We start from the raw sequence: 24,801 nt of genomic DNA, 5'->3' as shown, positions 1-24,801 counted from the left end.
TTCCGTAAGTCTTTCTCTCTCCCTCTCTTCTCTTACAGCGTCTCGTATAGAATTTCCTGTCTGGTAATACCACGAATATTCCGGCCGTTATTAACACGTTAAAATAGCAATTGTATACTCGCTTGAACGATGAAATAGACTGATAAATTCTAAAAAAATATAAAAAGGTAATGAAATTAAAATTTATTGAAATGTTTAGGTTTCGACGATTAGATTTCCTTATGAAAACTTCTTATCATCGATCAGAGCTTCAATGGAGTAAATACAATTCCTTTTCTTTTTTTTTTTTATTCTTCTTTTATATTTTGCTTTTTAACGATTTCTTTCTTGTCTATTCCGATTTTTTCCCTTCTCTTCTTCTCTCATCTTAATGGATTCGTTTCGCTTCACGAGGAACGTTGGTTACGAATGACTACTTCGTGATTACGATTATTATCGATCTTCTGGAGATGCTAGCGAGATCATAGTAATTTCGCAGATCGGTAGTATCGTATCTGGGTGATTTCTTTAGTTCTCGTCTTGTGTGTGTACATGCCTTACGTTGTTACAAGCTAATACTTTCTTATGGTAAGGTTTACTTCATATACACAATTTCTTGTGATGATAAAGTGTCAATTTGTTATAGTTAGCAGCTATAGTCATAGTACATACATATGCGCGCATACATATACAATTGATATTAAATTAAATTTTTGACGAAAATGAAGTTGTTCGACAGGTCCATTGAAAAAAATTCGCCAGACAAATAACTCAAGAAGTAGATGTTTTTAATTTCCTTTGCGAATTGAATATTTCTATGCATTTTTTCCTCGCACTCATCTATTCTCACACTCGCGCGATGCATCTCGATGAATAAAAAAATAAAGTGCAGGAGAACCGAATTAATTAGACGACGCCGTTAATGAAGTCCGTGTTATCTATACCACGTTCTCATTAATCCGTTCGATTTATGTGTCGCGCGAGGCGATAACGGAATGATTGGTCGCTTTCCACGTTTGACAAATAACATCGTAAGCGAGACATCGCAAAGTATCGGACGATTGTTCCTCGGCTGGCAGGACGAAAGGACCGGCGGGATCCAAAAACTCGCGCCTTCCCGTGAGCTGAATTAATTAACAGCGGCCGTGGCAAAATCAAGGCCGCGATGCGGTGCGCCCGGGTTTCGGACGAGGACTCAGCCGCTTTTTAATAGCCCCCGGGAGTAATGATCGATTACTCCAGGTTGCGTGTTAGGAGGTCCTAAAGGGGGGGGGGAGGGAGACGACATTGTCGCGCGATTCGCCCAGCAGGCGACTCCGGAACATCAAATGCGGCCGCTCGTCGCCGTCCAAATTATTATTACCGCTCCGCACGGTAACACCCGTGAGCCCGCAGGTGTAAAAGCTGAGGCCCGCGTGTGCGTGTGCGGTCGGCGGCACACGCACTCTCGCGCATTCACGGATTCCTCGTAGCGATAGCGTGTAAAAAGCACACTCGCGCGTGAAAGGGCTTCTAAGAGAGCTAATGCGACCGATCTGTCTCCTTTCGGCTGTGTAATCAGGCGTACGGGTCGAGGGGACCGGCGGGCGGAGGAGGTGGCATTAAGAAATGGCGCGAGAAATAAAAATTAGGCCCATTTGCTGACCGTTGGTATTCCCCCGGAGGTCGCCCAGGGACGAATACCGGCGCGATTCCGGCCCGGTCATTATGCAACATTGGCGAACGCGAAGTTGTTGGAGAAATTTATGCGTACGCGTATACACAATCATATCCTGTGCATCGTTTATCACTTATGTTAAACCTGAAGACGTGCGTCTTCCAGAGAGAGAGAGAGAGATCTCACCAAATGTTTTTCATGTCGGATAGACATAATAAATGAAAGGAAAAAAAAAATTACGAATCGTTCGGAAGAATCGAGAAATCATCAAGAAATGTTGAACGTTGTTCAAAATTGTTATACGGAAGATCGGTAGCCACGAGTAGTCTCATTTTAATGTTGCGCATATATACTTGTTGTCACTACAAGCGTTGTCACATCTCGCGTCTCGAGATATACTCGAGGAAGCGGTGCTTCCTTGTGAATTTATATGCGTTATCGGCACTCCGTCACCCTGCCGGCCCGATTATAGAGCCGGTCCTGGAGTAGAAGTCCACCTCATGGATATGTCATAGGGATATGGAATCTCTTCCTCTTATTTCTCTCTCTTTTTCTTCCGCGGGACAAGAGACGAAGAGGTGGAGAAGGCGCGCCGTTGTCGAATCGAAGGCCAGGAGAGGTCGTCGAACGGCCGTCGTTCCTGGGTGTAGGTGGTTGAGAGAAGGCCAGACAAATTACCCCCGGCTTAATACGACAATGTGCCATCAACTTTGGCCTACACGCTGACAGTTACTATTTCATACACCTCCTCCTACCTTCGTCCGTGTCCCCACCGCTCGCATCGGGCCTCATCGTTCTCTGGTTCCAACCTCCCGCCGCGTCGTTATGCCTGAACCACGTGCACGGTGGGCCACGAGATCGAGAGAGAAAGCGGTACAGCTCGATACACGCGAGCACGTTAGATTGCGAGGGAAGTTCTCTTTGAACTTCACGCGCAGACCCTTTGAACCAGATTTTAATTCGGTTTAGTGAAATCTCTTTAGCATCGATTCCCATTTTATTTTTTTGTTAAGTTACCTCTATCATTGTTTATATTTTCGGTTTATTTAATACATAAAATTATTTACATCTCAAGCGATATATGTTAATTATAATTGATTTCATTGTGAGTGAAATTTATGATCTTCTTGACGTAGTTTCTAACTGTACTTGGTAAGACGCACGTGTAATGCGACGCGTAAAGATCCTCAGGCGACCCAGATAATGTCGATCATTTAACGTTGATGTTCCGTAATTAAATAACAATTAGTGAGAATGAATGATCGTCTGACAAGCGTAGGTATGCGAGCGGTGCGATGTGTAACTGCTCTTGATGTATGGTTCTATAAACGCACATTGTGCCCGGGACGAAATTGATCTCGGAGCTAAGAGGCGAACGGGGAACCGCTCGCACGATGAAAAGTCGGTTCAACCTGGTGGACCTACCAACCTACCTTCCTATCAACCTACCTACCTACCTTTCTACCTACCTACCTACCTACCTACCTACCTACCTGTCGGTGAATGCGGGTCGTGCTGGTGGACGCTTTGCTTGTTTCGCGAGGAATTCGACAAAAGCGCTAATGAAGATACCCGCGGCCGAGGCAATGAATACGAAATGAGATGCTCTTAGAAAAGTATCGGTACAATGAACCGCGGCCACGAAAAGAGTCAAAGACCCTGAAGGGGAAGAGCGCTCACTCGAGGTTTAGTCACCGAACGTTTAAACGGTCTCTCTGCACATCTCTCTCTCTCTTTCTCTCTCTCTCTCTCTCTCTCTCTCTCTCTCTTCATCTTCCTGCGTCCTCTCTCGCTATCGTGCCCCTTTTCGCGTTCATTCTCCATTTTCGGACGCGTGAGAGATATCTTCGAATCATTAACGGCAATTAAAACATTGATCAAGTGGGACGGAGCCCCGCGATGTAGCGGAGGGACGTACCCAGCTGAACGTGAAAAGGGTTCCGTGAGGCCCCGGAGGGTGAGCGAACCCTGGAGGGGAGGAGAGAAGACCTCATGCGGCGAGAGCATATTACTTCGCAGGAGGCTACGTGGGCCCACCTCTTCTTCCAATCCTTTTTTTTGCCCATCTCTCTCACTCTCTCACTCTCGCGCTTGTATATTTTTCCTCTTTCTCTCTTTCTCTCATTTGCTCTCTGCGAGCCTCTATGGGTGCCCTGCTCGTAGCAGTGTCTCTCAACATATTTCTCGCGTAGCCGCGTGTACATTGAACTCTTCCGCGTATCTAGCGTATTCCAATGATTATCGTTAAGAGAATTTCTCTATTAAGCGATCTCATCTAGGTACGACATGTATATTTAATTGGTATCAGCATGGGTATGTGTGTACGTAAACGAGATCGATTAATAGCCGTGAATAGCCGATTACGCAATCCGGCGTAAATTCACCATTTCCGGATCTTAACTTCTCGCAGCCGCACGGTTTAAGTAATTTCTAAACGACCGGCCTTTTTTGCGCCGTCTCGCTCTCCTGCTGCGCTCCGATTCGCTTGATTGGATAGTAGATTTTAAATGCCAACCAAGTGCGTGATTTGTATCGCACGACTATTAAATTGATTCAATCTGTAACGCAAACATAGCGTGGACGATTTAGAATCTGCAAAAAACGAAAAATGTAAATTACATTAAGCGTTTCACGTAATTACACGCAATTCGAGAATTAGTAATTTTTTTCTGCTCTTAATCTAATTAAATTTAATTAGAAAGAGGCAGCGTCGCTTCACTTGGAATTGTGTTGTTTAGAGAAAGATATTTTTTCACGTTTTTCCGTTCCGGGAATACATCATATCCCAATATAAACGATCAGCGTGTATCGAGAAGATTGCTATCGAAAGAAAGAACGAGAACTCGAAGTAACCAACAGAAGTTCGTATCCGGATAACGCTTAGCGGCTATCTCGCGATGTGTTCCTCGTTGAACGAAGAACGAGCCTGAACGAGGAACTCGATCCAGATCTCACTTGTTTCCGTTTCCTCGTCAGAGTGCAGCCACGAGGAGGGAAGAGCCAGAAGAGAACTTGGAGTGCGCAGCCATACACAATATCCGGAATGCATAATATCCGGTTGACGTGGGCATCTTCAACCCTCCTGCTCTCTTCTCTCCTGTCAGCAATCGGCGCGTAAACGCCGCTAAACAATTCCGCCGATAAATGGTCGAGCTCGCCAGACAAGAACACCTTTTCCATATCTCGTAACGAGCTATGTAGGGCTGGCAAGTATCCAAGAACGAAAGACTAGATGATGCGGGGGCGAGAAAAGCGCGCGATAGAGAGGGCAGCGTTATGTGGAAGCCACAGAAGGGAGAGACGCGAAGGGTTTGATAGGCGAGCACATCGGGATCGAGAGAGTGCGAGTGTCGGCAGTCGTGTTGTCATTTCTCAAACAGTCGTGCCGCTACGTTCCGTGGACCCGATCGTCCTCTCTCCATCATGTTCGCCTTCTCCCTCATTCACCTTCGACGTCTTTTCCCAACGGCGCTCATTGCTTCTCTCCGTTCCGGACGGAGTCGTCTGTCGTGTCTCGCGTCGCACGGCTATTTATTCAATATTGTCACCCGTCAACGGACGGAAGAGAGGGAAGGGAAAGCGATGAGAAGAGGCACCGGGAGTCTCATTGACGATCTCATTGTAAGAGATCGATGATCCTACTCAACGTGGCGTCGACTACGTCGACCGTTAGCTCGCGACGTAGGTCGTAAGAAAATACGAAGGGTATACGCGTGAAAGTAGAGCTTCCTTTGATTTTCATCTTCCATGATCGAATTATCAAATACGTTTGTGGAATCGCGTGAGAGGGACGTGTGATAATCGTGCGAATGTCAAGTAGCGCGTCATCTAATCGATCTCAGCGATAGATGGCTACCGGTGAACGATTCTAATAGCGGAACCGATCATTATACGACAGAAGTGCACGATGATGTGTATTTAATTGAACGTGACCGCAAGGTCGTCTGTTCGTTTCTCGTCACTTCTAACAAAGTGCTCGTTCTCACGTCCTACGGGGGCACGGGAAGGCGGGGGAGGGGGAGGACCGAAAGGGGAAGAAGGGTACGACGTGCGTTAAAGGAATTTAAATTGGCATCTGCCGGGTAAAGAGCCTGGAATTACTGTAAAAGTCTCCGATCCTCGCCCACGCACGTTTATTACCGCACTCTTCGCATCTCATTCTTTCCTTTCTCACCCTTTCTTCCCGCCTCGTTCTCTGCTTCTCTTCGGCGCCAGGGTGAACGGTTTAGGTTAAATTCACGAGGCAGGCAACCCTCTTATTTACTTTACCGGCCTGTGAAGATCGCGCGTACTCGATAAAATTCGACTTCGAGAGGATACTTCACGGTCTTTCTCTTCCTCCTGATCCAGACTCTTCCCCCTCCCCCCTTCCCCCTCTCATCGGGATGATGATAAATTTCAGTATTAATAACTATTCCGATCTGAAATCGATTATTTGGATCGACTTACACCTTGCGGTACTGCCTTCCTGTTTCATTGATCTCTGCTCTTAAGAAAATTGATATAGAACGTATATAACGGCACTTAAGTGTCGATGGAAATCTGGTATCGTATATACATACAAGATAGGCCGGATAAAAAGAAATCCACGAATTAGTTCGAGAAGATATTTGCGATGTAACTAATTTCTGTAATAGTCTCTTAGAATAAGGAACTGGAATAATTTTCTATTGCATAGTCATTGCACGGCATAATTAGACTACATTAAAACGAATAAAAAAAAACCTTGTAATCTGAGACAGCTTCAGTCAACCGGAACAATACATATATAATTATGCTAATTAAAGTTAGACCGTAATAAGTATTGAGTACGTGATTATAATGATAATTAAGATAATGATTATTCCCATCTCACAATTTGCATAAATTACAAACAACATAAATATTATATAGCGGTTAACATAAGCAGAATAAATATAACTAATGCTTAATAAAATTAATGAAACCGCTTGACCAGCGACAATTATTTTACAATGCGACAGCGCATGTTGAACGAGACGCAGCGTTAAACATTGTACATCGACGCTTCGTAAAAAAGTAACAATGCAGTGAGGGATACTGAATTTCCTGAATTAACATGGCTCGCGTTACCGGCGTAACTTGAATGCGAATTCTTTTCTCGAGCGCGAAAGGTGAATCGCTGAATTGGACATTGGCGCGGGAATCTCGCTCTCGAACACCTGCGCGCGAATGTCAGAAACGAGCAACGCGGAACCGCGAGAATTCGCCATCCGTTCCACGGGACACGGTGGCGGGTAGGGGGTGGGGGCGGGGGGTGGCGTTCGGCGGATATCCCGAAATCCCGCGTTCCTCAGCACCTTGTCCTCTGGCCGGCCGCGCCATCGGTGCCTTTTGCGCGAGGAAGAGGGATTTTTGGGCGCCCCGTATCTGATTATTTACCGGGGACGGACGATCTTGATACCCGCCGTTCGCCCGGCTAAATGCCACGGGGGAATAAAACATTGTTTGCCGATAGGAGCCGCGCGGACGTGGACGCGGACGTGGACGCGAACGCCGTACCCCGAGAGAGCCGCGTGATATACAATGCCGTACGGCCATCGTTATTTATGCACCTCCATTTATGCCGGCCCCCCCTCGCGCCCCTCTACCCCACCCGCCCGGTCTGTCGACCGTCTCAGCGATCGACGAGTCGGGCTACGTGAAACGAACCGTGCGCGTCCCTTAAATTCTGGCGTTCCTCTCCCCCTTTTCCGGCGATTCTCCGGCGAACGTTGGAACTCGTCGAAATTCGCGGACGTGCCGTAGAATGCCAGTCCTCTCCTCCCCTCTCCCCCCCCTCCCCTTCTTGCTGCATCTTGTTTGAGATCTCTCGAGGATATCGTTGTTGGTATCTCTAGTACGTGGCGTGGGTAACGCTGAGCGTCAGAATTCCACGTTTAACGTGTGTTTTAGAGAACGTTTCGCGTTTCGCGTGTGACGGTACGAAGCAACAAAATCGTGGTCGAAAATCGTGGTTGACATCATAGTTATCTTCTTTCGTCTAATTTTTTTAAACGAAAATTCAAAAGAAATGATAGTTTGGCTAAACGTTATGCGTCATAATGTATTCAGAATTTATTACTTCCTACGATTAATCGAAGCCGATGTTCCTCTCGCAGAATCGACGTACATGCAATCCGGCATGATTCCCCGAGGCGGAATTTGTCGACATTCGCGGACGCGTCGTGGAATGCACGCCCCTCGTCGTTGAGGATCGAATCCTTCCTCCCGCGAGAGAGAACGTGGTATTTTACAGGGTCCGAAGTGCGCTTTAAAGGATCGGTCGGTACTCGAGTGACTTACGAGGAGCGTTTCGCTCGATACGAAATACGTTCCGCTTGAAGCGCGCGTAGGGGAGGAAGATTTATTGAATACGAAAGACGTTGCGGCGAATGAATGGCTCGGCATTAAATTTTAAGGAAACGTAATTAGTATCGCGATATTCGGAATGTCTTGCTATCAGTACGTTGCGTATCTCGTGTGATAAAGTTTCGTGTATGCTTTTGTGGTACGGTACATAATCATCACACATTGACCATTGTCCTCTTCCGACATATATTATGTTGTACGTAACATTTTTACGTGAACATCAGCGACAACAAAGAGGATATATGCATATGCATTAATTACGCGGTAAAAACATTTCTCAAAATAATATATATATAATATAATGACGTTCGCTTTTATTTGTCCGATTAAATGCATTGCGTAAATATTTTAACAAATTTTACTTTGCGAATAAAAAAAATGTGAGAAAAGATGGCCTTTTATTTGCAGATGTACTATTCGTTTGATTGAGGTGTCTGCCATGGTTGTCAACTTGTAAGATACGTGCCGAAATATGCGCGTTAAAAAGGAATTCGCGTCTCGCGAGTCTTAGAGACGTTTTAGAGAAAGGCCTCGGATCCACATGTAGGCGGAAAGACGCAAGGCATCCGGTCCTCCCTCTCAATTCGTCTCTCTGCCACCGAGGCGCACACTCTCGTCGTTATTGTCACCGGTTGACCTGTTCTCTTTTTCCCTCGACTCCACCTTTCATCGCCGAAAAGGCGGAGGGCCTCGACTGAAATTTCAACCAAACACACTCCTCACGGCCGACTCGGGCAGTAAAAAAGCGAGCCCGCGCGCCTTCGCCCGCCGGTTTGCAACGTGAGATAAAGACGGCAAGAGCGTTGGCCCGCGCACCGTGTCTTCCCTCTCTCGATTGATCTTCTCCTCGATCTTGCCTTCTCTTTCTCTCTCTTTTTCTCTCTCTCTCTCTCTTTCATTTCGGGCCCGTTGTAAATGAGAGATGGAGCGAAAATCGGAGAGCGAGCAAGAAAGAGAGGACGGAAGATCAAGGGTTAACGTAGCGAGGAAGAAGACGGGATGTGGCACCGGTTGAAGGAAGAGGTGTATTAGGTGAAAGAGAGAGAGAAAGAGGATAGGAGAAAAGGGTCAAAGACGATGCAAAGTACGCAAAGAGGCGAGCCGGCGAACCGAGGCCACGGCCAGGGCCCGACCTAAATGCGGGTCGAGGCGCGGGCGGGCCGTTGATATCGAATTTATCGGGTGTCGGGTTGCAACCGTTCATGCTCTGTCCTTAAGCACGCATCCACGGCGTTTTGCCGGGCCAACGCGTCCGCAGGTTCGCCGAGGATTTCGTATATTCAATTTGCTACACTCGGAGAGCGACGACACACCGCGTGGCACTAGGGGCTCGCAGGAACGGGAGATTGTGACTCCCGATTCCGTCGCACGTCCATCAGGAAGGTGTTGACCGTTTTGCATAATAGAACACCCTTAGAACTCCCGCTGTGGCATTTGATCCATGCGAAATCGGAATCAAGTCGGTGTGCGTCTATCTCGTTGAGAGATATCAAGGACATTCTATGATACGTAACGTTCGATATATTATCTTAATGCTCGGTGTATCTTTATTATAACGAAAAGTTTACTATTTAATTTATATATAAAATTGTAGTTGTTTAAAAAAAAATCCCTTTTTTTTTTATTTGTCTGATACAGCGCTGTCTGTTGCACCGTGCAGTTACGTTTCACGTACCCCCGTAAGTCGGCGAGTATTATCGACGCGGTCAATCGAGTTTACGAATGCGCGAGCAACATCACGTGTTTCGCTGCACGTCTCGAGCACGCAACACGTGGAGTTATCGGAGGGTTGAGTAGGTTGAGGAGAAGGTCGAGGCACTAGACAGATGTTGATTAGGTGGTGCTCGGGGCATCCTTTCTTCGATCTACCGGCCTCTCCACTCTCTCTTTCTCTTTTATCCTCTTTCCATCTTCTTCCGCCAGCTAAGTCTCGTCCCTTCTTGTTCCCTTTTTCTTTCGTCTGCCCCCCTTTCGGCCCTATACCACGGCCTCGCCGTCAGTCTCGCCGAGTCGCTTCTGTTTTTCAGACACGAAGCACGCAATTCTTGTTCGCGTGTGTAACCGGCACTACCACCATCGTCGTCGTCATCCGTTGTCGTCCGTCATCGTTCGCTCGTCCGTTTGTCCGTTTGTAAGGTGGTTCCTCGCGAAACCTCCCAGTCGAAACGTCCATGTCCGATAAACGTCCGTTTATCGCATGTACCATGTTGCTATTAATATCAATCGCTAGGATCATTTTTTCACTCATACCTTATCTGCCATCGTCGACGCGATCCGTTGGAGAAATTATTTCTGCCGTGCGAGAGAATTACGAAAATTTATGGATTATATTAAATTTCATCCTTATGCGGATTACACAACAGTTTTTTCGATTTCGTTAAATTAATGATTTCTGTTTGGGCAAAACATTAATATTTCAGATAATTTATACACATTCTTTTTAATCTTCTGAAATGAATCCTCTGAATTTTCTAAATTTTTAAAGAGAAACATCGTTATATAAAATTAGAAATAATAAGATTTAGTAAGAACTAGAACTTGGTATTTATTTAATTAATAAGACTTTTTTGAAAGTGAAAGGATGTCTGTCGCAGTCACGGCAACGAAGCAGCATATTAATTACACAAACTGTTCACAGATAATTTCTGTAATGCGTTGAGCGGTATGAATGAAACTATAAATTACATTGTCGCTATGACCATTACCAATCGAGTTCTTAGCTTATCTGGACGTTAATAGGAACCTGCGGAGTTTCGAGTATAATTAACGATCTCCATTTGGATAACATTTAGTAATTTATATATTACAGAACATGTCTTAATTTGACACCAGAAATCATGGATATTAATTTTCCCCAAAAATTGTAAACGTTACCTTTAATTTTTAATTATCTCCGACCGACTGAATTATGACACGTCTTTCGTTCTGCTCTATCAAGCGTATGAAGTTAAATTATTTTCAGTGTCATGAATAATATATGTAAAACAGTTTAAATAATTTTACGGAGTATTTTAACCAATTCTTTATCGTTTGCCGTTGTTAACCTTTACAAACGTTTATAAATCTCATAGACAGTAAGATCTCTAAGACATCGGCAAGACGTCTCGAGCTTATAGTTGATGTAATCGGTGACAAAGCTGCGAGAAACGTCGTTTTGCTGAATTCGCAAGTTAGGAATGTTGGCGAACGGCGAATACGAGGCGAACGCGATTCGTGACACAGTCGGCCGTTTAGATAAGCGTATCATAACTGCATCCTATGACGAGTGGTATTTCGTGATGCGTCTCTGCCCCTTCGCTTTTACGAGAGGGGCCTGAGCCACGGGCTCCGAATTAGAAATGTAGCCACGGCGCAGCGGCGCAAGGGACGGGGGAAGAAATGAAGCGATTCGTATGCGATCCGCGAAGGTACCGTACGCGCATGGCACGTACTGGTCGCGGTGCCCCTTTTACGACCGGTGTAGAATACAGAGAGTGAGCGAGGAACGCGATGAGAACGAGGGGAAAAGGACGAGGAACGCGGCACCGACATTGTCCCACCTTCGCTTCTCTTCCCTCGTCGGTTCCGACGCAACCGGAAGCGCGCTAGCTTGATCGTTACCGCCAGACGTGATTTTACTCTCGTTGGCATTCGTCATACCGCGCAACTTCCACGGTACTCCCGTATCGTCGGTGTTTCTTCCATCTTGACGCATTCGCTCATCGGCGAATTCTAAAACCGCCGCGCGACCCGCCACGGAATTCCAAGTGTCCGCTTTTGAGGCGCGCATCGTCCCGGTGAAGTCACCCGCGGTGCTGCAGTTATCAAAAATGAATTCTGAAAATTTTCGATGAAGAGATAAAGTATTAAAGTCGCGCAGTAATATTCTGACCTCTGACCATTCTGACCATTCCCGGCGCGCATGCTTGCACTCCTAATGTCTCGCGCGTCTCTTATAAATTTCAAGATATTTCACATTTTTTCTGAAAGTACTTTAATAAATCGAGTACTTTAATAAATACAGCGTACTGTGCGAGAAGCATATTGTTTCAGATTAGACATTGATAATATTTCTCTGTATTTCAGCATTTAAATTTATATATTTACCGTTAATTTCCGTTATTGTGTTTCCGAGGTATGAGCCTTCCTTATTGACAGTTTCCTGAATATCTCGCGAACGGGCTACGATCCGTGAACGCTGATCCGTGAACCGGGGTCTGAGGGCCCCGGGCCCTCGCCGATAAAACGACCGGATAGTCATAAATTCGTTTTTGCCCGTCTCCTTCCACCGATTCCTTCCTTTAGCGTCGTGGCGCGATCGGTAATTCGCTCCCCGCCTACCTCCTCCTCGCTCTCTTTCTCCACTCCCCTTTTGCAACACACTTAAACGTGCATCGACTTTGCACGCGAGCTGGATTTCGTTGAAAGGTAGGACGCGACTGCGGAGAGGCTCGAGGGATCTCCTGTGGGATCACGTGGGTTAAGGATGCATCCTTGATGAAACCAAAGTAGAGACATTCGAGAAGGCGCTCTGCGAGGTCCGACCGAGTCGCGAGGGAGAGTTAAAGGGAGACGAAAGGAGATGCGCGCGAGAGCGGAAGACGAGGATCGTTACGAGGAGGAAATTACATTGGTGTTCTGGACTCCATCGAACTTCTATTAGCAATAAAATTGACCGGCACCGGCAGTAACGGGGCGAACGTTCGTCGAGAGGGCTCGCCGACACGCGGTTCAGTTGGTCGGTCGGCTCGGTGTCATTCCTTAAAGCGGCACTTGCTCTCGATGCATTACCGATATTCGCATCGATTACCAGGTCAGTGCCACGGCGATCACGGCGAGGTCGAATTGAGATCGAGGGCCAAACGCGACGAGCGATCTGTCCCGGTTCGGCGGACGTTCGGATTTAACGATTCCGACGCCGATTGGCCGTCGCGTGATTCACGGTTCGCTGTAATCGGCACGGCCGGTTGACGAGACGGAAATTAAGAATGGGCCCGGAGGAGAGATGGGCACAGGCGGCATAGGGGAGATGCGAGAATCTGGAGATAAAAACGTGGAAAGATTTACGGAGATTGTCGACCGAGCTCTAGGAAATAAAATTTCTTGCTTCGACGTCGCATCCTAGCCAGCTTTTGAATATGCAAAAACCGATGACGATGGCGTTCCTCTCAAAGTGCATATAAATTTCATTACTTTTTATCGTAATTCAAAAGAAACTGGCACGAGATGATTTCATAATTCTCCACGTAGAATCCCGAGTTGCTATAGATTACGTTCTTTGAACGTGACTGTCAAGAGGAACGACCGCGAATTTCCGAAAGAAGAAAGATCGCATCGCGGAGGGAAGGAACACGGAGAGAGGAGAAAACGACGAGGAGAAAGAAGAAGAATGGGAGAGGACGACAAGCGTGGTTTAGGTTGTGCATACGTAATATCTGATTCCACATTCGAGAGAGCCAGGAGGAAAGTCCGCGATTGTCCTTGTTGTCTTTGGTGAGATAGAGCCGAGAGGCTACACGACTAAGGGAAGGAAGGAAAGGCACACGAATAAACGAGCCGGAACAAAGAGAGAAACCGGCAAGGATAAGGAGAAAATTCCAGAAACGAGAATTAGAAGAAGATGGGACACGAAATAGGGATAGCGATTGTTTTGTCGGTGACATGATAATACTTAGCTTAAGTATATTTAAAGAGGACGTAGCGTTGGATCTAAGGGTCTGAAACGAAGAAGAGGGAGAATGCCTGAGGGCGAAAGGGAGAGTCTGTGTTAGTCTACGAGAGGCAAAGCGTGACGAGGACCGTGCGAGTTGCATCTTCGTCTGGATCTTCATTCTCGTCGTCATCGAGCCGAAGGAGGAAGGAGGAAGAGAGAGAGAGAGAGAGAGAGAGAGAGAGAGAGAGAGAGAGAGAGAGAGAGAGAGAGAGAGAGAGAGAGAGAAAGCGAGATGGCGAGAAAGAGTAGAAGAATGAGTAGCTGGTTTTGAAGGAAGGTAGGAGAGGAGAGAGAGGAGTAACCGAGAGGATCCGGCGACGGCGGCGGCGACGACGACGACGGCGGCGGTGGTGCAACCTATTGTCCTCGTATCCACAGCCTTTTTCAATTCAAATTGAAGCCGCAAAAAAAGCGCAGGGCACACACACACACACACAGACATGCGGATGCGTGTCGACGTGCACTCACACTTGCGTGAGAGCTCGTCCACCGGCTCTACGCGCGTCCCTTCGTACCACCTTCCGTCTCTCTCTTTCTCTCTCTTGCTCTCTCCCCCTCTCTCTCCCTCTCTCCCGGGCTATCGCTCGTTTTCGTCCACATCTCGCGAGAGAGTGCCGATTCTATCGGACCGTAAATATCACCGTCACAAACACAGGTAGCGCGAGGAGCATCTGCCCGCCGCCTCTTCCGCACACGCGCGTATCGGCATAATGCATCGACGAGAAAGGGGGGGGGGGGGTTTCGCTTATGCTTCGGGTGCAGAACGGGTCTAACCCGAGAGATGCGAATGCCTCTCTTCTCCCTGTCCGTCGTTCCCTCGACTCCCGATGTTGGAATTCAAGAACTAACGTTCCGTACAAACACGAAGAATTATCGGACATATTTTTGAAGCCCGATCACTCTACCGATTAATAATTTTCCAATAATGGACATTATGTCGTTCGTTTATTACGCCAAGTCTTTTATTGTGTCTAACGCCACCGGCGATTTACATAACACGACGATACCAAAAGAGAATGATGATCGTAATAATTGTAATTTATGCGATTAATTTCAAAAAAACCGGTATGCGCCGAAATTGCGGTAAGGAAAGACCCCCCCCCCTCCCCCTTCCTGACCTGTCTTAAACGTATAAACGCCGTCCCTTGGGCATTTTATTTTGCGACGCTCCCTTTCATAAATCGCATCTTATTTGGTAATCGTGTGAGATGTGTATTATATAAAGAGAAATCAAGATCAGAAATGATGAGCGATGCGCGACGTGCGCGGCGTTAAGCAGCGCGCGTTAACGTTTATATTATCTTTTTGCACGGGGGAAGTTGAATGCGGTTAAAAATGCGGATTACATCGGCCTTGCGAGCGCAGGGGGCACGACTGGCGAATACATATTCTCTGACGATCAAAACGGCTGCGTTACATGCACTCGGTATCAGAAATATCGCGTAGAGGAGAACGCGCTTATCTGATTTACATTGCAAATGTGACTAATCCGAAATACTTTGTTTGCTTTCAGGTAAGACCGAATCCGCCACTTACGATTAGCCAGTCATGCACGAGCGCGCGTGCATTCTAGGAGTTGTGTAAGTAACAAATTGCTCTCGTATCCGTCCGAAAAAAGAGATGAAATCTCTGATATGTTCTAATCAGAAAAATCCATTTAACCATCCTTAATACGGCTCACTCTCTATAAAAAGACTTAATTGCCAATCGCGTGGATATATCGATGCGCTCATAAGCATAAATCCAACATCGATCAACGCGCGATAACCTTCTCGAAATCGGTTGCCGTTGAGGTTGTTGGTCTGGCAAAAAGATGAGAAATACCACGAGTCCTGTATACGCGCGGGCGTAAATTATAATTGATCGAGACAGCGACGATCAGAAACCAAGATTTGCCGTTGTGTGCGATCGGTGATATAATGGTATTTATGCTAATCCCCATCCTCGAGCATTGAAAGTTAAAGAAATATCACGTTTGCTAAATACCACAGCGCGGAGATGCGGCTCGATAAATTCCGCGTGGATGCATTTACATGCGTACGTATGCACAAGCGCGGCACACGCTGATTGGTACAGAGCCCCCCCTCTGTCCCCCCGAACTCCTTTGGGCGCTGCCCAAACTCAGCATAAGTGGGTCCAGTTCGGTGACATAAAGCGCTACATTCGGGTTCCCGGGACCGTATGTCTCCGCGGGCCCTTTATTCAGGCACCGCTCGGCCCGATGACACTTTGTAAAGAACGCAATGATCGGTCTGCGCGGGACGGTGTGTCGGGGCCCTTTTGAAAGAATTATGGGTACGTACAGTCTCGTGAACGGTCTTTGTCTCACCCCGTGCGATCGAGCCGTCGGGAGTAAAGCGGCAAGCAGCAGTTTCGAGTTTGTCCGTTTGCTTTCGCAGGGCCCTTAACAGTCTGTCGTCTCTCTCTCTCTCTCTCTCTCTCTCTCTCTCTCTCTCTCTCTCTCTCTCTCTCTCTCTCTCTCTCTCTCTCTCTCTCTCTCTCTCTTTCTCGTTTCCTCGTCACTCTTTTCCCTTCCTTTCCCTTGTTTCGGCAAGTAGATACTTCAAGGCGGTACCGCGAGCATTAAGAGGGTCCTCGATCGCGCGGAATCGGTCCTCGGCCCGGAGTCCCCGCTTTGCATTTGTTTCGCCGATCGTTCGCGGCCGGTAGGACCCGCTGCCCCTTTCAGATGTCTTCCTCCTTAGAACCCTCCCGCCATTCCTCTTGCTCTCCCTTCTCTCATTCTTCTTCTATCTCGCCGCCTGCTACCCATTGCGGCTGCTGCTTCGCTCCTTTCTGGACAGCCACATCGGTCCCTAAATTACGCGGCGCGGCGCACCCGTCTGCTCCTGTCGCTCGGCCGAAATGGCCCTTACGAGACGAAGAGCAATGCATTTCGGTCCTGCCGAGAGTGCTCTTGTTAATTGATAACTGATATCTCGAATCTCGGCGACGTTTCTCCGCGAAGCGACAGTCAGGGGGCCTCTATCAGTTTCGTCGAAACCGCGACGACAAGAAGAAGAAACGGAGAAAAGTTCGGTAGAGAAGTTTCTTCTCGGTTACGACTCGTCGCCATTTCTTCCTTCTCTGTCGGTCTTCGGTCACCGTTCTTCGTTTCTGTCTCTTTTCTCTTCTTTCCACGTTCCTCTTTCCATCCGCGCGGTGTCTCTCATGCGACGCTTCTTCGTCTCTCTTCCGGCGTTCTTTTTCGGCCACCGTGTTTCGCCGCTGTGAGAAAGAGAGAAAGAAGGAGAAAAAGGGGGCAATCCTATCTCTCTTTTATTCGTTCGTTTCGGGCCCGGCCAATGGCTGGAGGGAACAAGAGACACCGACAGAACCGCGGAGAGTACGAGTCGTGCGGAGAAGCGACCGAACACCGCCGACTGTCGCGCGTCTTTTTTTCCTCCTTTTCTTCCTCCGCTGCAGCAACTTTTGCCACCGCCTTGGTTTGCTCGTTCATTCGTTCGTTCGTTCGTTCGTTCGTTCGCTCGTTCGTTCGTTCGCTCGTTCGTTCGCTCGCTTGCCCTCATGCTCGTCTGTTCGTCCATTTTCTTTTTTTTCTTTTTTTTTTTTTTGAATCTCCGCGCCTCCGCTTATAAGGCGATTCCTCGCGTTCCATCCGAAAAAAGCAGGAAATCGCGCTGCCGCACGCTGGGAACCCGAGCCTGGACTCTCGCGGATCTGGAATAACGTCCGTGCAACGATCTCGGCGCGAGGCACCCCTGGGCGAGTCGTTCGGGAATGACTTCCTGGATAACCTGACGATTGATCGTCGCGCGGGCCCCAGCGAGCGATTCGGCACTCGAACTATTATTTTCGCGAGTTACGGCAAATCGCATTTGTTCCGCGCGCAGATTTATCTTTAAAACCGTGTAATAGAAAATCTAGTTACGTTGGACTCGCGCAGCTTAGCTGAAGCAACGAATCGTGAGCGTGGACAATAGAGTGGGAGATGTAATAGGAAAATTCGATGTTTCGTGTTTCGATAATAATTATTTGCTACGACGCGGCTGCGATTATCAATCGTCTGGATTACATCTTACATATTTTTTCTCTTTGTTTTTTTTTTCTGTACGTACGCGCGGACGTACGTGGTCGAGAGGAACGGAACGCCCGGAACGGCACGACGACCGATAAGGAGCATAATGGAAAATTAGATGCGGGTCGACCGTTGCCACGAAGAAGGTACCGATCATAGAGTACGTGCAAAGTACGGGGTACGGGAGACAATACACGGGACACGTAATGACTAGGTTAATGGGAAAGGCAATGTGCAAACAAGGCGTTGCGAGTCCGCGATGAGGGAACGCAGATACTCACTGAGAATGATGATTCGGATCTTACGCTTTCATAATCTCGCGAACGTTAAACGTTACATAAGTATCGCGCCAGTTATCGAGTGTTTCCAGTGCTGCATGAGAGCTGCATACAAACGCGATATTTACATAATTGTCAAGTGTCGATGTTTTTAAACGACATGCTCGTATATCGAATGAGAGCAATCTCGGTGATCTGATATATTATGCGGATACATGACGGAAAGTATCGTGGACACTTTTATCCTTTTCCATAGCCTACGGGCGGGGTGAAGATCCTTTGTAAGGTCAGTAATCTCACGCGGCGATTGTCAGGTCAGACTCTCCCGTCTCTTGGGGTGAGAGAAGGCACCGAGCTGCTCCCGCGAATCTCAATTCTTCGGGAGCCCGGAAAGGCGGGGGTGGGTTAGGTTTCTGTACGCGGCCTGTGAGGCCGGATGTTTGGCCCGGCAACAATAGAGGGTGATAAATGTACACGTCAGGGGCCGCGAGGAGGGCTTCTTCTTCTTCTTCTTCTTCTTCTTCCACGAGCCGCCGCACGATGGTAGAGGTTCTAGACTTCTTCTTCTTCTTCTCCTCTTTCTCTTCTCGGCAACGAGCCGAGACGAGAGAGAGCCTATCTTCATCTTGAAACGGGATACGAGGACGCCCGCGCATTCTAATGCCGATTTCGGTCGGTGCGGCAGGTATATACGTAGTAGGATACCCGGGATCTCTCCGCATGGAGATTTTTAGCGTTCTGGTGCATACCCCCCCTCCCCCCCGGGGTCGGCGAATCGTCGACAAATCGTCGCTAACCCCGAGATATTCGCGGTCACGATCGCGAAGTCTCCCACCGCGAGCTCTGCTATACGTGAGATGAAGTTGGCTCGCATCACCGTCTTCCGTAAACATGGATATGATATATGCGTGATAAATGCGACGTGAAAATGAGGGGGTAACACGATTATCAATAATCCCCGTACGTGAATGTAATGTCTCGTGGGTATAACGGATCGTGGATACAAGCACTAGCTTCGACCGCCAGTCATATTTTTAGAGCTCGCGTCTCTCATTAATATACGCGAATCACGAATATTGTAATTAAGACTTTGAATGTCTATGGCAACCATTAGAGCCATATTTTTCTATAATCGTCGTGGCGACGCTTTTTAGCGATCACCACGACCGTTTTACTTCATCCCGGCGACTTTGCCGTACGCGCGCGGAGATCTTATCGAGAACCAATTTCATAACTCAATATTCGTGTAGAGATTCCTGCAAGCAACGTTAATTAATTCAGTGACTCGATTAAAACCGATATAGCGGGCCGGTATCCGTCGGTTTTATCGCGTTTTAACCGTTTGCCGTTTCTTAGCGTAACTTCATCTTTCTTTCTCACACCCTCGTTCTTTCCTTTTTTCACATTTCATAATATATACCGTTGACATCTTATTATACGTTGCAAAATTGAACGTGACTCCTTTTTAAGATGGATAATTTGCCATCGAAATATTCAAAATGCAAAGAACGATAAACGCGCCATGACGCGAGGCATTCGTCGGTTTTCCCTGTTCGGCTAACGGAAAGTTTTTAGGAGTTGGATATCATATTACTCGAGCTATATTGTCATCGTCCGGTAGAAATAGTTAGTATACCGTTCCATTAGTTTGAGGATATTTCGACGGTCGCCTTCTACGTAACACCGCGAATAAATACTGTCAGTTATAAGTTTGATTTTACTGTCAAATAAATAAGTAACTTGTGAACAAGATTGTTGGAACGATTGAAATTGAAGAAAAAAATTCCGTCTGACAAATGAATAAATTATTAAATATGATTGTATAATGTGCAGCCGCAATACCGGTTAGCCGATACAGTTATCCGATAATCTCTATCATTGAGTGCCGTGGCATCAATTCGCCCTGTAACGATTGCGTTGCATACATCTCACAATCGTATTCGCTGAACCGTGACAATGTCTGTTGAGAAAGTAAAAGCAAAATCTTGACGTTTTTCGATTAGAACTAGAATATTTGTAAGAGTTAGATGGCTATTATTATTAAAGAAATTTGCATTGCCTGGGTAAACGAAATTTTTATCGTACTTATAGTTCGCGTCAATCTCTATAGAAGCAAATCTGAGCTTAATGATCTTAATCTAATCCCAATAAAATCAAAATTGCTGCTTTAGTAGCAAAATTAATGCACCGGACGTAGCGGTCGTATCGTATAAATACCACGTGTATCTACGATAACAAATCGACCGAGAGCTATTAAATATATGGTCGCGTGCGTTTTATTTCTATCGTGCGCATATTCGTGCACACCTTACCTTAGGGATGCACGGCGCGATGCGTGCATGCGTGCATGCGTGCCTGCGTGCGAAAGTTCTATATCGAGTCGCTAACGAGTGTCACATAGCCGCGGACCGCCCGGCGATCCTGCAGCAATTATATACTCCTCTGTCCCGCGCCGGAGTTACGAATGATTTTTTAAGGTAAAATCACACCATTTAGTTCGACGATGTTCCAATCTGAGGAATGATCGCGGTACGATCGCGATACCACGAGAATAAAGCCGTCCGATACATGCGCTTCAATTCCGGACGTTAAAAAATATCTAATAAGTTTGTGTCATATTTGGGATTTGAGTTACGCGAAAATGGTCTGTGTGTGAACGACGCTTTATCGTACTCGTGCAACGTGGCTCGCGCAATTTGAAGAATACGATATATGATCAATGATCCATAAGAAATTTAGCGCTACAGATTAAGCGCAAAGGAGTTTCCCGGAGGTAGTAAAATAAATATAACGACGGGAAAAGGGTGAGATTAGTCGTGTGTTTATTATAAATACTTTCGTTATATCGCACGGCAGGGATCGTCCCGGAGTTTCTCGCTAAGCACAGCTTTCAATTCGAATTAGTTTGATTAAAATTCGCGGTGGTTGTACGACCGCTATTGATGATATCACATGATGATGGATAATGAATAGAACGCGGTATAGGTAATAACTGTCGTTTAATCGGCTTCCGGCATCGTACAGGATTATGCGTGTTCACGAATTATACCTAATGGATTAGCCACGTCCGGCTACACGTTTTCAATTAAATATTTCGCAATCAGTAAACGTCAATTACTATCGCGTATCAAAGATATCGATACGCTGGTAAAGATGTATTAGAATAATTCGTAATACATTATAAAGCGACAATATTGAATTTTAATACCGATCTTACATCTCGTTACACCCATTGTTAGAGTAACCAACTTTCCACCGTGAGCCGATTATTCGTTGCGAAAAACAAGCTTTCTCGATGACGTGGAATTTCTTTATCTACTCGGCGATATTTCGTTTGCGTAACGTTGAATTATCGACACATCGGCGGAGATTAATCTTTTAGCGATATATTTTAAATTGGTAATACTGTCATATATGATTTACGGAAGGCACGCCGCGGATTACATGGTCGAATAATTTTAAACTCCAGTTTTCTCTCTCCATCCTCCGGCTATTCGGCTTTTTCTTCCACAGTCTGTATTGCTCCCTCCGCTGTATATAGTCGCCTTGCTCTCGACCGTTATAGGAATTCAAAAGCAACGTCTAGATGCGCAGGATGATTCGGTATGATAGCATCAAGATGAAAGCAAGCCAGAAAAACCTCTAACATTTTGTTGAAGAAGGGAGATTATTATCCTATACGTGTTCTACGAAGATTCCAGACGAAGCGATGATAATTTTATTTTACAGGAAAAGATTTAATTTCTATGAGAGGTACTTGAAAATCACGCTATGCCTGTTATCGAGGATCGTTTTATTTTATTTAAGGGCTACATCACGATTACACACTTACATGTGCACTTATTATTATTAATGACTTTCTAATTTAATATTCTGATAATGATTGATATTTTTGTAACGATCGCGATTGAAGAGGGCAGAAATATTTTTTTCTCATAAATTTTTATTTTAGATAAATATTTACAACAAACGCGCTTTGAGATTTATTTTACGACAAGTCACTCGCGTTCAACTTGCGAATTATTTCTTGGGGATATATATAAGGTATGTCGCTTCGTAATTTCTCTGTATTATATCGCAAATATCTTATAGTTTCGTCTAGGTTCATGTTGAGCTCCAGGGGAACTGACGATGGTATACGTCGTTAATGCTAGTGTCCACGCAGGGAAACATCTCAGGGCGTGGGTGTCGATGGTCGCAGTTCATTGAAAATTCCATCGTGTCCCCGGGGTCCCGTTAGAATCGCGCCAGGGGGGCTACCGTCGCGTCTTCACTGGCGGATTATTTAGTGAAGGCACGCGCTACCGCTTGATTTTCAGCATCAGATAACTCAATCCTGGTCGTATCTCGTCCTCGGTATTGCATTGACGAATTTGAAGGTGCGACGCGACAATTCATCCGTAACATGTTTCGATCATTTTTTTCGATTTAATCATAATATTAAACAAATTTTTCGAGAGATCCATGCCGCAACGTTCGAAATAAACGCATCATTTTGAAAGTCTGAACATTTAAATTTTACATATCTTGTTTTTTTATATATTGAGATGAAGATTATTTTTTTCTTTATTATTATCTCGATTAAATATCATTTTATATATTCTGCGGAATATAATCGAATAAATTCTAGCAGAATTCTTTTATCTATGATTATTAACTCGGCAAGGATAACTATCGCGCCACGGTCGGTGCATTAATTTGATATTCATCGAGGCGATCTGTGCGTTTCGCTTGCGCGAGTGGACCGGGGGACAGGGACAGGGCACGCTCTGAGAAGACGAATAAGCGAAGGGAACTGGAGGAGAGGTAGGAGGGAAAGGGACAACCAGAGCATCGGTATTAATTACACAGTGCGCGTCTGGCTCCCTAGGCCACCTACGGTTACTCGCTTTGCATAATACGTATATACACTTAGCGTAAGGACGGCGAGAGGGAAGAAGACGCGCCGAAGAGACGCGGGATGAAGTTCGACGAAGTGTAAGAGGTGGACGGCGGAGGAAAAGGAAAACGTATGGGAAGGGTGGAGGGGCGGAGAGGAGGATCTGGCGCGGATCGAAAACGAGGAACGGCGAGGAACGTGTTCGATTCCCACTCGGTCGGAACCGGAATCTCCTCCTCCGCCTCTTCCTTTCTCTCTTTCTCCCTAGCACCTCTCTGACGCGGCTCTCGTTCCCTGTGTGTACTTCTCGCTCGCGCGCACAGACTCGAACAGACGTTTTCTCTCTTTCTACCTTGTTTCCTTCTTTCACGATCGTTCTTCCTTTCGTCGCTTCTCGGCAATCTCCGCGGGTCGAAGCGCGCCTGATTATTTAGGCAGCAAATGTTTAATCGAAGCATTGTATCGGTGGGACCTCAAGTTGCCGACTTCCCTCGGCCGCCCGTTCCTCTTCTTGGGTTTGGTAGAGAAGACACCACTTCTCCTTCCCCTCCTCCCTCTTGTTCACAAGTCGCCGTCTCCACCCTCACTCGCCGCGTTCGCCTCCTCCTCTTCCTCCTTCTTCTTCTCCTCCTCCTCCCCCTCCTCCTCCTTCTCCTTCTCGTCCACCTCCACCTCTTTATGTTTATTCGTTTATTTGCTGGTGGCTGATACCTCATTACCGCGACAGATCCACCGATAAGCGCAACATTCTCGGAAACACACAATGCGCCCTTCCTTTCTCGAGGCTGAGCCGTAGCTTCTTGGTCATCGGCAATAAGAGGGAGGAAGATGCGGGATGAGGGCGAGGACAAGGACGAGGCGGCATCAGGAGCAGAGGCGCATATTCTCCATGCGACCTCTTCTTTCCGCTCCCTCTCGCTTTCCGTCTCTGTCGTTTCTTCCCTTTGTTCTCGTTGTCGCCTCGTCGACTCTACCGGGAAAATAAATATCCCTCTTTCGTGCTTGGACTCGCCTTCCCTCTCTGGTATAACTCCATTCGGTCGCGTCGTACCAACCCCGCGTCCGCATTTATCGGTCAATCTCACGCGAACTCACAAATCGGAATCTCTATCTATTAGCGGGCCCAGGTAGTCCCGTCTTCTCTCTCTCTCTCTCTCTCTCTCTCTCTCTCTCTCTCTCTCTCTGCGAACGGGGGAATAAGACCGTCTCGAAATACGTTAGCTATTAGTCTTGCGTACCTATTAGGGAAAGATCGAAAGAAAGCCGCGTCAGGTATTGGTATCTATCGGTTTCTCGGAGGGAACCGTCGGGATATTTTCGCGAGGTTTCGATGAGAAGGGATAAGAAAGGATACGAGGGGGATATCGCTCGCAGCTATTAGCGCGATAGCGATCCGAGCAGAAATGGCTTTATGGTCGACCGGATGGACGCTTTTATCGGCCGTGTGTTCCGTGGCGACTCTTGCGCGTTTTACGAATCTCAACGACGACGGACGACGGTCGCCCGTGTCACCTGGCCGAATCGAATTTCCATTTATTAATGACCGGCTCGCGCATCGGACCATGCGAAAAAACGAAAACGCGCGCGCTTGTACCTATTAGCCAGATCGTAGTATCGGATAACGTCGTCATATGGAAAGAAGATATAATCGACGAGGCATAAATCTGAGTTGTTTCAATCAGCAGCTCGCAACGCGCTTATGACATGATTATTTGAGAAGAATGGAATGCATTGTACAAGCGCGACAGATAAATGAGCCATTTGATTATATTAGGCGCGGCTGATCGCTATGTTATGTTAATTGGACCGGGAGGCGAAGAAATCAATCTCCTCCCCTCTCCTCCCTTCCACCTATCTCCCCCATCCACGACGTGTCGTCGTTAGCGTTCCATCTTGATCCTTATCCGA

The 24,801-nt window shown here is 46.8% G+C and overlaps 1 protein-coding gene across 6 annotated transcripts in view; it reads left to right on the top strand.

Annotated features, from left to right (window-relative positions):
• ds (dachsous cadherin-related 1) overlaps window positions 1-24,801 on the top strand; it is a 305,901-nt gene that overhangs the window by 76,856 nt on the left and 204,244 nt on the right. For 5 of the 6 annotated variants that reach the window (XM_089081628.1, XM_089081632.1, XM_089081627.1 and 2 more), the window contains exon 2: window positions 15,211-15,277. The exons of the other annotated variant lie outside the window; for it this stretch is intronic. The gene's annotated coding sequence lies outside the window, so the exon portion shown is untranslated. The remainder of the gene's footprint in view (window positions 1-15,210; window positions 15,278-24,801) is intronic. 6 annotated transcript variants of the gene reach the window in all.

This window comes from Pogonomyrmex barbatus, unplaced genomic scaffold (assembly GCF_055798465.1).
Source record: "Pogonomyrmex barbatus isolate J1 unplaced genomic scaffold, ASM5579846v1 scaffold5, whole genome shotgun sequence".
In the NCBI taxonomy this organism is placed as follows: Eukaryota; Metazoa; Arthropoda; class Insecta; order Hymenoptera; family Formicidae; genus Pogonomyrmex; species Pogonomyrmex barbatus.
This window is presented reverse-complemented; position numbering and strand designations above follow the sequence as displayed.